The sequence below is a fragment of the Talpa occidentalis genome, unplaced genomic scaffold, assembly GCF_014898055.3.
Source record: "Talpa occidentalis isolate TD23 unplaced genomic scaffold, MPIMG_talOcc4v2.1 talOcc4.15, whole genome shotgun sequence".
Lineage (NCBI taxonomy): Eukaryota > Metazoa > Chordata > Mammalia > Eulipotyphla > Talpidae > Talpa > Talpa occidentalis.
In genome coordinates this window covers 23,403,684-23,414,711 of record NW_023601543.1, presented here as the reverse complement: position 1 = coordinate 23,414,711, position 11,028 = coordinate 23,403,684, and the positions used below count along the sequence as shown (strand labels likewise).

Genomic DNA, 11,028 nt, shown 5'->3' with positions numbered 1-11,028 from the left:
TGGACAAACATAGCAGGAAGGTCATTTTGGTCAACAATTTATTTGTCACTGACCCAAAGACAGGAGAGCTCCGTAAAAGTCCTAAGGAAAGGAAAGACTACTGAGGTTTTCCCTAACCTGGGCTGATGTGGAGCAGATGAAATTACTAGTAATGTCCCTTCCCATGCAGAGATTATTTTCACAAATCGGGGAGAAAGTGTAACTCCACAGACTTGAACAGAAGCTTGGTGACGTTCAGTTCTCGTTTCCGACATCCCTGTCTTTTCATTTATTCCCACAAGAGTTTTTGAACGTGTGCCCCCAGCCAGATGCCAGGGAGAGGAAGAACCAGGAGAAGGGGACCAGTCGCCGCTACCCGCCGGGGCGTTACAGTCTCCATCCCTCCCAGACGCCCAAGCCGGTGTCCATTCTCCCAGCTCCACACCCAGTTGAAGTGACAGGCTCATGGCCCAATCCCATGCCTGGTTCCCAGGCCGATTGCTTGCAGCACCCGAACCAATGGTGGCGGCCGAGGGGCGGAGGGGGCTGGCTGGAGGGGAGGGAGCGCTGGCTTTAGAACCACAGCCGCAAAGATTCCGCGAGGCAGAAGTTGTCTGAGTGCTTCGGTCGGAGGCTGTCGGCCGATCGGGTCCTCTGCGACTTCAGGTAAGCGCTTCTAGGCACTGCAGGGCACAGGGGAGCCGGTTCCCGGGGCGTGGGCAGGAGAGGGTCCAGCGGAGCGCATCTCCCGGGTCTCAGGCGGAACGTGCAGCAGGGGAGGTGGGAGGACACCGAGACAGGCTGGAGAAATTTCAGTGCCAGGCTTTAGGCTTCCAGGCGATTTTTAGCCTCTAAGATGGGGTGGGGGGGGGAGTGGCGGTGCCTCCTCCACCGCCGGCCGCAAACACGTTTTCTGCTCTTAACTATAAAGATGGTGCTTTCTCACTAGTTGCTCTTAAGTTGTTGCCGACCTTGGACTGGAGTCCTTGACTCCAACCCTTGCCCTTCTATCCTTCGGTGGAGGCGGCCCAGAAGTGGAAATCAAGCGCCGAACCTCCCTCTGTCGTTCTTCTCCAGCTACTGCCACCTCCACACCCCCCCCCAACACACACACAGCGAACACCGCCCCCCCCCTTCCTCCTCCGGCTCCGGACTCAGGAAATCCCGGAGCCCGCAGCCTGCGATGCCTCCAGCACCCGCCCGCCGCCCTGGGTGACCTCGCGGGCCCCGCCGACCCGGCGCTCGGGGCTCGGGGCTCGGGGGCCGCGGTAGCCTGGGAGGAAGCGAGGCTCCTGTTGCCCGCCGAGCGCCGGCCTCCCTTGCCTTTAGCGAGAGCGTCGCAATCGCACCGCGTCTCCCTATGAGTAAGCACTTTTCCCCTTTCTGTGGCAGAACATCTCCGGGCCATGAGGGCAGTACCTTTCCGCTCTTCTCCCCGCCGCCCCGCGCCGCCCGTCTGCGCGCTTCCCAACTCCACTGGCTCTGCCGCCCCCGGTGCGCGGCCGGGGCAGCGGCTGCCTGGGACTTCGCGGGGCTCCCTGGGAGGCAGAGCCCCGGGGGTTGTGGGGAAGTGTGTAATAGCCCCCACCTCCTTACCTCCCCCCCCCCAACACACACACAGCTGCTCTTGCGGGTGTTTACTTTTCTCCAGCCGCAGTACTTGAGCGCTCTAATGAGAATCTGGGGGACGCCGACCACCCCGGTCCTGGCTCCTCGCCAGTCCCAAAGTTGCTGCGGACGCCGCGGACGCTGCTGCTAGGGTGCGGGTCGCTCCCACAGCCCAGTTCCTGGGCAGGGGGTGATCCCAGCCGGGGAGGTGGACTGGACTTAATGCCATCTGACACTTCCCATAAGCGATGCTTCTTGCTCTTCACCTCATCTGCGCGACATCGCTAATGGTGCAGAAGGTTGAGCTTAGCACTAACTGGGTTAGAGAACCTCGCCTTTTAGGATGAAACCGGATGCTGGGGGTGCCCGACGACTTTGGAAGATTGGGGGTGGGTTAAAATGGAGAAGGGAGTCTGGCTGGCCGCATGGTACAGAGAAAACCCTAGCGAAATTCAAAACAACTGGGAGGGACGCACTGACTCCACTTTACTAGATGTCACCACGTATTTGGGAGTGGAAGCTGGAGGTGCAGTTTGCAGTGTATCCAACGAAGTGGCCGCAGACCCACACAAGCCGGTTGGCGTCATGTGCGCCAAGTCTCTGCTGCCCCTAGGGTAATGATCACATGACTTCTTTTGACTTTAAAACTGGAATGTAATGGCTGTTACCCAAATTCCCCAAACTACCACAACTATAAAAGGGGCTGGGGGTGTGAACCAACCTCCAGTGAAGGAAATTCTGGATTTGGGTGAGGGGAACAGAAAAGTAATTTGGTGCTAGAATTTTATCCAAAAACAAAAAACAGAAGCTGTTTTTCAAATAAGGACTTGAGATGTTTGTGCTGGGACTTAACATCTTTCCTTTGGCCCTTCAATGTAGTTTGGCTTCTCTCAATTTTAAAAACATCTTAGTAATTACTTTTTTAGGAAAATCGTCCTTTATTCATGCCCCATTTCACCCTTAAAGGATAGATTTGAAACCATAGCGCATAAGATAGCATTTAAAAAAAAAACGAGACTGTCTATTTTCCTGGATCTGGCCTATCTTCTAATTGAACTCTTCTCTATATTAGGCATCGGCTTAAAGATGGTGGATCATCTCTTGACTGAAATTAACCATGGGTTATTTCATATTTGGAATTAATTAGATCATAAATGAGGCACCAAAAAGTGAACATGAAATGTGATAAATCAAGCTGGTTGGATTTGTGTCAATAGTTTGGTTAGAAAAAAGAGAGGACATGGCATGAACTCCCAAGCTGACCACTGTCCACCCTTGTGGCCCATGTTCAGGTTATTGTCTGGAAAACGTGGCTGGTTGGCTGTTCAGATTATAAGGCAAAGTATATAGAAATGGGCAGAAGCATTTCTGAGGTCAGAAATTTTAAAATTTTACTTATTTACAAAAATGAATCTAGTTCATACATAGTCAGCCTTGAAAATTAGGGCAACTTGAAATGAAATTGGGAACATTTCAGAGATTTTGGCTTTATGTGCTTAGCCAAAAACTCTTTGTCTACTGCAGCAAACTCCAAATGACATGAGCACTTCATTTTCGAGCTATGCCTCGGTTTCTGAGCCTCAAATGACATGAGCACTTCATTTTATGAGCGATGCCTCAGTTTCTGAGCCTAGAAACTAAAATTGCTTTAAGCACATAGTTCTGACAACAAGGCTACCTTTCTGGCACAGATTAGCTGCAAGTATATTTAAACTGCACCTGAATTACTGCAGTTAATTAACTACACTTGTAGATTAACCCCCCCTAGTGGAAAGGAGATGACAATATAATTTTAGATTGAACTAATATGTAACCTCTGAAAAAGGAGAGCACAGCTATCCAACTCAGTTAAAGATAAGCTCTTTTAAAGATGTGTTAAGTCATGTCAAAACAGGATCATCCCTCGGCTCTCAGTCCACATCATTTCATAGTCTTGGGATGTCCACTTATTTAAAATCACTAACTTAATTTTTTTAGTGGTATGATCTAATGAACCCAATTTTTTCTTAGAAATAGGGGGTTGTGAGCCTAATTCTTAATTTCTACTCTTACATATGGCAAATTGTCAGAATGTCCTCACCTGGGAATGGGAAATCTAGTCCGTTGCTAAAAATGTCTAGGTATATGGCATTTGGGTAAAAGTATTAATGCATAATTTGGTTGGGATGAAGTCTCTTCTACAAATGGTTACACGCACATTTGACTTGGTCATGACTATTTATACTGGCAGAATGTCAATTTCCAGGGCACAATCACAAACCAAGTGAAATCTTGTTCCTAGGCAAGCAGTGTGAAATAAGGGGCGGCTCAGCCATGGTGTTTGTGTACCAAAGTGATTCTTTTAGGTGAAACTGAGAAGGAAAAGGCAAAAAAGAATATATTTGCTGTTATTCTATGTTCTGTTTTGGGCATTATCTCTACTTGCCTTTCCAGTAAACTTACTGACATAATATTCTTAGCACATATGATAAAATCATTAACTTGTTATTATTTTTGATGTAGCATAATCTAGGTGGAATATATATGCCAAACTGTTTTAGCTATTTAGCACAGATTTCAAAAGTATCTGGTATAACATTGAAAATGAACATAGATCAATATATGACAACTTGGGTATCTGTTTTTAGAATCATTTTGTTCTTGCTGGTATGACAATTTTTCTTTGGGTAAAAAGTAATTCAGAGGTGGAAAATTTTGATCTATGAAAATAATGAAATTCAGTTTAGCAGAAACTGAGCTAGATCATCTTTTAAGTCTGTGCATATAATTATTTGAGAGAATGATATACCATATAATGTGTCTTCAATGTGTTGGGAGTTTCAAAAGCTTTTTGGGTATATTACACTGCTGGAAGCTCTTTTAGGCACCAGTGGTCACTACTAGCTATTTTAGTTATGAGAGAGCTTTGGTTAAAATTTCAGCTTTGAAATATAAAAAAAAAAAAAACTGTCTAATCATGAAATTATCAATCTCAGGAGAAGGTCTTTAATACTTGGGCCAATTTATTGTGTTTATGAAGGTGAGGTGGTTTTTAAAAATTCAATGTTGAACAATGTCCAATATGCCTTATCCTTAGCGCTTGAAAGATAAATGTGAGTATAAACTGGTTTAAGGGTAAAAAAAAACAAACATTGCTATTTAAATGAAAATTAAATTGAAATACTAAGGGGGAAGTATGTTGAATTTGGCTTCAGAAGAACTACATTCTAGACATGGCTCTGCCACTGACTCATGGTTTGGCCTCAAGAAAGTCACTTAAATTATTATATTGATAACTAGCATTGAGGACATAAATGTGCCACATATCGTGCATTTTCTCACTTCTAAAATGAGGACCCAGCTCAAGGTTTTTGGTTTGTTCTGTGTTTTAGTCAAGTAGCTGTGGTATGGCTTATTTCAATTATATTTTTATCACTTGATTTTTCAAATTGTAATATACCTGTATTATTAAACATTTAATGCACCTGCTAAATACCTTCCTGGAAAATTGTTACTGTTCAGGAAAATGATCACCAGTGGCTTAGCCCATGACTTAATGTCAGTGCTTTAAAATATAGAGATACCAGTTATCATTCCTTAACGGGGATTTTGAGCATGTTTTGGCACTGATTTTATGTTTTGAGGGTTTTTTTTTTTAATATATTTGCTATTTGAACTCATATGAGTAAGTTTAATTTTTCTAAACAGATTAGACATTTGTTTGATGGTAAAGAGGTAGTATTGTTTCTTGGGAAAGGCATCGAACATGGACTCCGGGTCTTTTAAGTCCTCTATAGTTTGGACAGATAAATTCAGATATGAATTGGTTAAGATCTTAAGATCATGGACGTTCTCTGTTGTTCATATCTGAATTTACTTTATTTGTAAACCATCTGTTTCCAATCTATGTATTTCACAGGCATGCTGAAAGGATAATTGAGCTACAGAGCTAAGTAAACCTCAACTCTTCAGCAGACAGGTGCTATATAAATTCAAAGTATCGTAGTAGTAGATCACAGAAGCAATAAAAGTTTAACAAGAGTTTACAGAAATAGTAGCACTTAGTCACTTAAGTCTTACCAAATTATTATTTGTCTGTAAATGTTCTCCAGCCATCCAGTTTTACAAGCAAAGAAGAAATGAAAGCAGACATAATATAATGAAAAATAAGAAATTGTTGATAACAAGAGAATACAAACTTATATGTAAGTTTGTATCCTCCCTCAAAATATTATGCTAAATAACCTGTTAAAGCTGTGTATGTGTGTGTGTTTTACCTTTAAGTAACTGCTGAGTGATATTTTGGTGTTCCTTGTAATTGTTGCCAAATTTGTTGACTCTTCATACATCTCTCTTAGCTTTGTGATTGCCTGTAATAGGAGATTTTCTACTATAGTGCTCATGAAAAGTCAAGTGTTTCTACTTAAAATTAATTGTTCTCTAATGGAGGACAACCCACATGTATGGAAAAATATATAGTGTATATATTTTATATATTGTATATTTAAGTGGCATGCAATCATTAACATAGAAAGGGTACAAAATTAATGTAGATCTTTATTTGAAAAATAAACATGTTGGACTGGACAGCTTCTGATGGGTTATTTTCAACCCCCACCCTCAAAACCATTACTTTGGAATAATTTTCAATGCTTATTATTATCTTGCCAATTATATGATGGTTCTTAATCTCTGTCATTGTTTGAGTTATGCATTTATTTCATTGAGTAAATTATGTTTGATAAGATTTGTTAAAATATCATTTGTAAAGTAAAGGCACTTAATTAAAATGAAACAAGCAGAAAGATCTGAGTAACAGGACTTTTGAAATTACCTGGTATAAGAATAGGTTCTCTCTGCTAGTAGAAGTTTTCTTCTTTTGTAAAGTCTAATCTCTTATTTTTACCATCTTGTGTAAAAGAGTCAATAGCAAAATATTTTTATAAACTTGTATCCCATTCATTGAAAACACAATTCTGATTCTCTTGAGTTGTTCTATAAATTGCATTATATACAAAATACAGAATAGGCACATAATATTTCTATACACATAAAGAATAAAAAGTTTTAACTTTCTAGAAAAGTGAAGACTGGATATTAGTATTGCCTTAGTGAAGGCAGGATAATAGTATTGAATATTCACATTATTGCATTTTACATTATATGCAATAAATACAGTATTGTATTCAGATTGGCATTCACTATTGACACTGAAAAAATGAATGATACATTATAGATGAATATAATTTTAAAGCTTATTTCTTTATTTCTAAATTTGTTTGTATATTCCCATTTTGCCATTTCTTTTTGATATTTGGGGCTTGTATTTCATGTTAGGAGGTATTATCAATATAAATTGGAGGTCTCTTCAGAGGTAAAAATGATAGGAGATGGTTATATACTATTGCTAAAATAGTCAATATGTATGCTTCAGTTAAGCCCATGGGGAAATGTCAAGCACTGCGTACTTCAGGTGTTTCAATCACTTTGTATTAAAAAAAAAGTCATTATAAAAAGCAAAGCCTAAAACGTGTTATGAAGAAGAAATTACTCTTATCTGTACCATTTATTCATATGTTTTGTCTTTCATATGGAGAGAGATTTTTTTTAATTGGGATCATACAGCAGGACCTTGAAAAAACATTTTGTTCAGTGTCATTTGTTATAACGTTGATGAGGGAAAAATTGAATTTATTTTTTTAATTTTATTTTTATATTCCCCATACAAAATTGCAACCCCCTTATTTTGATCCCAATCCCTCCTTTCCCCACCCCACCCCCCGCATAGTATGTCTCTGGTTCATAGTTGTTTGTTGATTTTGACTTTTTCTTTCTTACAGTTATTCTTTTTCCTGGTCCCTTATTTAGGTTTTCTAGTTTCCTGCTATGAGTGAGACCATCCGGTATTTTTCTTTTTCGTTCTGGCTTATTTCATTGAGCATGATCCCTTCCAGCTCCATCCATGTTGCTGCAAATTGTATGTGTTTATCTTTTTTGAATGCTGAGTAATATTCCATGGTGTATATGTACCATATCTTCTTGATCCAGTCATCTACTTTTGGGCATTTGGGTTGTTTCCAAAGCTTAGCTATTGTAAATAGTGCTGCTATAAACATAGGGGTGCAGGTGCTCTTTGGAATTGATGTTTCTGTGTCCTTTGGGTAAATACCTAGGAGTGGAATTGCTGGATCATATGGAAGCTCTATCCTTAGTAGGTTGAGGAATCTCCACACAGCTTTCCATAGTGGTTGGACCAGTTTGCACTCCCACCAGCAGTGCAGGAGACTTCCTTTGGGAAAAATTGAATTTACATTATCTCCCCATGCCTGTGTGGGTTTTCTAAGCGTACTCTGCTTTCCTCCCTTATCTCAAAGATGTGCATTTTACGTTTACTGGCGTGTCTCAATTGTTCCAGTCTGAGTGAGTGTGGGCATCTGTGCGTGCGACCCTGTGATAGGTGTCCTGTCTAGGGTTGGTTCCCACCTTGAACTCTAAACTGAGATATACTCAAGGCACCTTGACCCCGAAAGTAGTTAGAAAATAAATGAATAACTACAAATAACTGTTTAACATTAGAAGTGTTTGAGTCTTTAGAATTTTAGTGATGTTTTGTGACCAAAAATATGCCACAGGAACTTAACTTGCACAAATTAACCGGAGGTAAATTTTGTTTCCTTATATGTCATTTTGCTTAAGTCAATAGGATCCAAGAACTTACTATGATAAGTGAGAACTTTCAATATGAGGTATTATCCTGTGCTTTTCACTTACTACATCATGATCATGTTTTCACATAATCAAATATTTTTACATGTTTGAAATTATGATATTCTGTATAATAGATTTTTCATAATTTACTTGACAGTCTTAGTTCTTGGATATTTGTATTGTTTCTATGTCTTATATTTAAATCTTTAGTCAACACTGTGTCTTTTCAACAAAATGGCAAAATCCATTTTGGGACTGATTATTTCTTTGAGATCAATTCCTTCAGAAATCTCTGGGATTTAAATATTGGCTTAAGCATGAAGAAACTTGATTTCAAACAGTGACACTCAAAAAAAGAAAACCAAAAAACAAAACCAGAAGCTATTCTTTATATAGTATACTGTATGTGACTCTAAACTGGAGCTAGTTTTGGTAAAGTATATGTCTTAGAAATATTTTTCATTTCCTCTGATCTAGTTAGCAGGTGCAAAGCAGGATGAAGTAGAATCCTGGGGTATAAAATCATTGGAAGTTCTATTTTTTTTAACTGAAATTGTTTATGGGGGAGGGTAAGAGGTTTGCTTTCCAGTTTAGATTTAGATTTAGATTTCAGGTTTCTGTAACACTCAGTTCAAGTATTCAGAGCTTATTTATGACTATAAACCTTCAGTATCTTAGAAAAACTATTAATCTTGGAGTTGAATAATGACTGTGTTTGTTGGTAGACTTTTAAATCTGACTATAGGTCTCTCGGATTACTTTGACACCACTTAATAAACTCAGTTTTATTATTTCATTCAGTTTACTAAAATAATATAATTACAGAATTCTAATACTGATAAAAATTCTGATGCTGCCACCTAATTTGTACCTAGTTTCAGAATATGATGACTCCTCAAATTATAAGCATTTGACTTATATTTGAGCAGCCTATTTTAACTGCAGATCCCTCTCTAAACTTACTTTCCTGCTTCGCATATTTTTTCTCCACCCCCCAGTTAACTGGTCTCACCAAAGACCATAGTGGTCTGGACATTCCATGATGATCAGGAAGCAATGTGAAACATTTGTCTGACCCCACAACTTTCCCACACCATCTTTTTTCTTCTCACTATGTTCACAGTCAGAACTGACTTTAGGATAAAGTATGGATTCCAATGGCCTTGTTAGTTTATATATCTCTGTCATTTTGGGGAGGTTCCTTAACTCCTGGAAATCTCAATTTCACCATGTGGACCAAACTGTTGTCCTTGGAATTAAAGATATTTATAAAGTAATTAGCATATAATAGGTGCTCAATAAATGTTCCATTCACAGGTCAATAAATGTTGCCTTAGATCTTTGTCAAATATCTATATTTGCTTCTTCATTTTCAAATAGCTAATGCAAACCTTTTCCTCTTAAGTATCACCATTCAGAATAAATAAGATAGTTTACTTTTTTCTGTTTTATTTGGTGGCATTGGGAAAATACTGTTTTCTATTGATTTTCACTGTAATTTTGGAATAATTTTTTATTTTATTTTATTTTAGGTTGTCAAATTTTTTCCCCAACATCATTCCTTATACCCTTTGACACTTTCTCCCTCCTTTCTCTTAACCTCAGAAGTCTTACTTCAGTTGTTATTGTCCCTTAATTTTTATAAGTATTTTTGCTCTGTTGAATCATCTTCTATGTAAAATCTAGTATTTGTCTTTGTCATCTGACTTGCTCTACTAGACGTAATTCCTTTAAACTTTTTCCACTTTGCTGTAAATGGCAACATTTTGTCTTTCATTATTGTTGAGTAATATTCCATTGTGTGGATATACCACAACTTCTCAATCCACTCTTCTATCAATGGGCAATTACGTTATTTCTATATATTTGCTATTTTAAATAATACTGCAATAAACATTGTGGAGCACATGCTCATTTGAATGAATGGCTTTGTGTTCTTCAGATAGATGCCCAAGAGTGGAATTGCTGGGTCACATAACATTTCCATTTCTAGGTGTTTTTTTTTTAAAGGCAAATTCAGATTTTTTCCAAAAATGACTGCATCAACTTATATTCCTATCAGTATAGTAGGGTTCCATTTTCTCCTCTTCCTCTACAGTACTTGTTGTTAGGGATTTTCTTAAAGTGAGTCATTCTCTCAGGTATGAGATGATGTCTCATTGTGGTTTTGACTGGCATCACCCTTATTAAAAGCAATGATGATGAATATTTTTCTATACATCTATTAGCTTTTAGAATTTCCTTGTTGGTGTGTTGTCTGCTCAGATCTGCTGTCAATTTATTAATTGGGTTATTTGTTTCTTTGTTGCTAAATTATATGTTTTTTGTATATCTTGTATTTTAACTGAATGTAGAAGATTTTAACAATGTTTCAGGCTGAAGAAACTTCTTGCTAAGAAACCTGTTAATCATTTAATTTATACATTTGTAAGGACATGCCATTGAACAGTCTAACGAACTCACCTTCAAAGGAAAATTGGAAACATGATTCTTTCAATACATTACAGACACCATTAAACTCATTGCCAACAACAAATATAGATTAGATCAGGATAAAAGTTAATAGGTGTTGTGGGATGCCTGATTTGGGAGTAGCAAAAAAAAAAACATACAAGTTCTTTAGTGTTTCTGCAATAGTAGAAATGTGAATGTTAGAAAACTTACCTTTGATAAATAGGAGAAAAGAAAAAATAAATTAGTGAAAATTTAAAATACTTGGGAAGGCAGTTATGAATTAAATCGATACCTTTTCCC

The 11,028-nt window shown here is 38.6% G+C and overlaps 1 protein-coding gene across 2 annotated transcripts in view; it reads left to right on the top strand.

Annotated features, from left to right (window-relative positions):
• The first annotated feature begins 541 nt into the window (after nucleotides 1–541).
• Nucleotides 542–11,028, top strand: part of PLS3 (plastin 3) — a 79,807-nt gene continuing 69,320 nt past the window's right edge. For both annotated transcript variants that reach the window (XM_037512046.2, XM_037512048.2), the window contains exon 1: nucleotides 542–645. The gene's annotated coding sequence lies outside the window, so the exon portion shown is untranslated. The remainder of the gene's footprint in view (nucleotides 646–11,028) is intronic.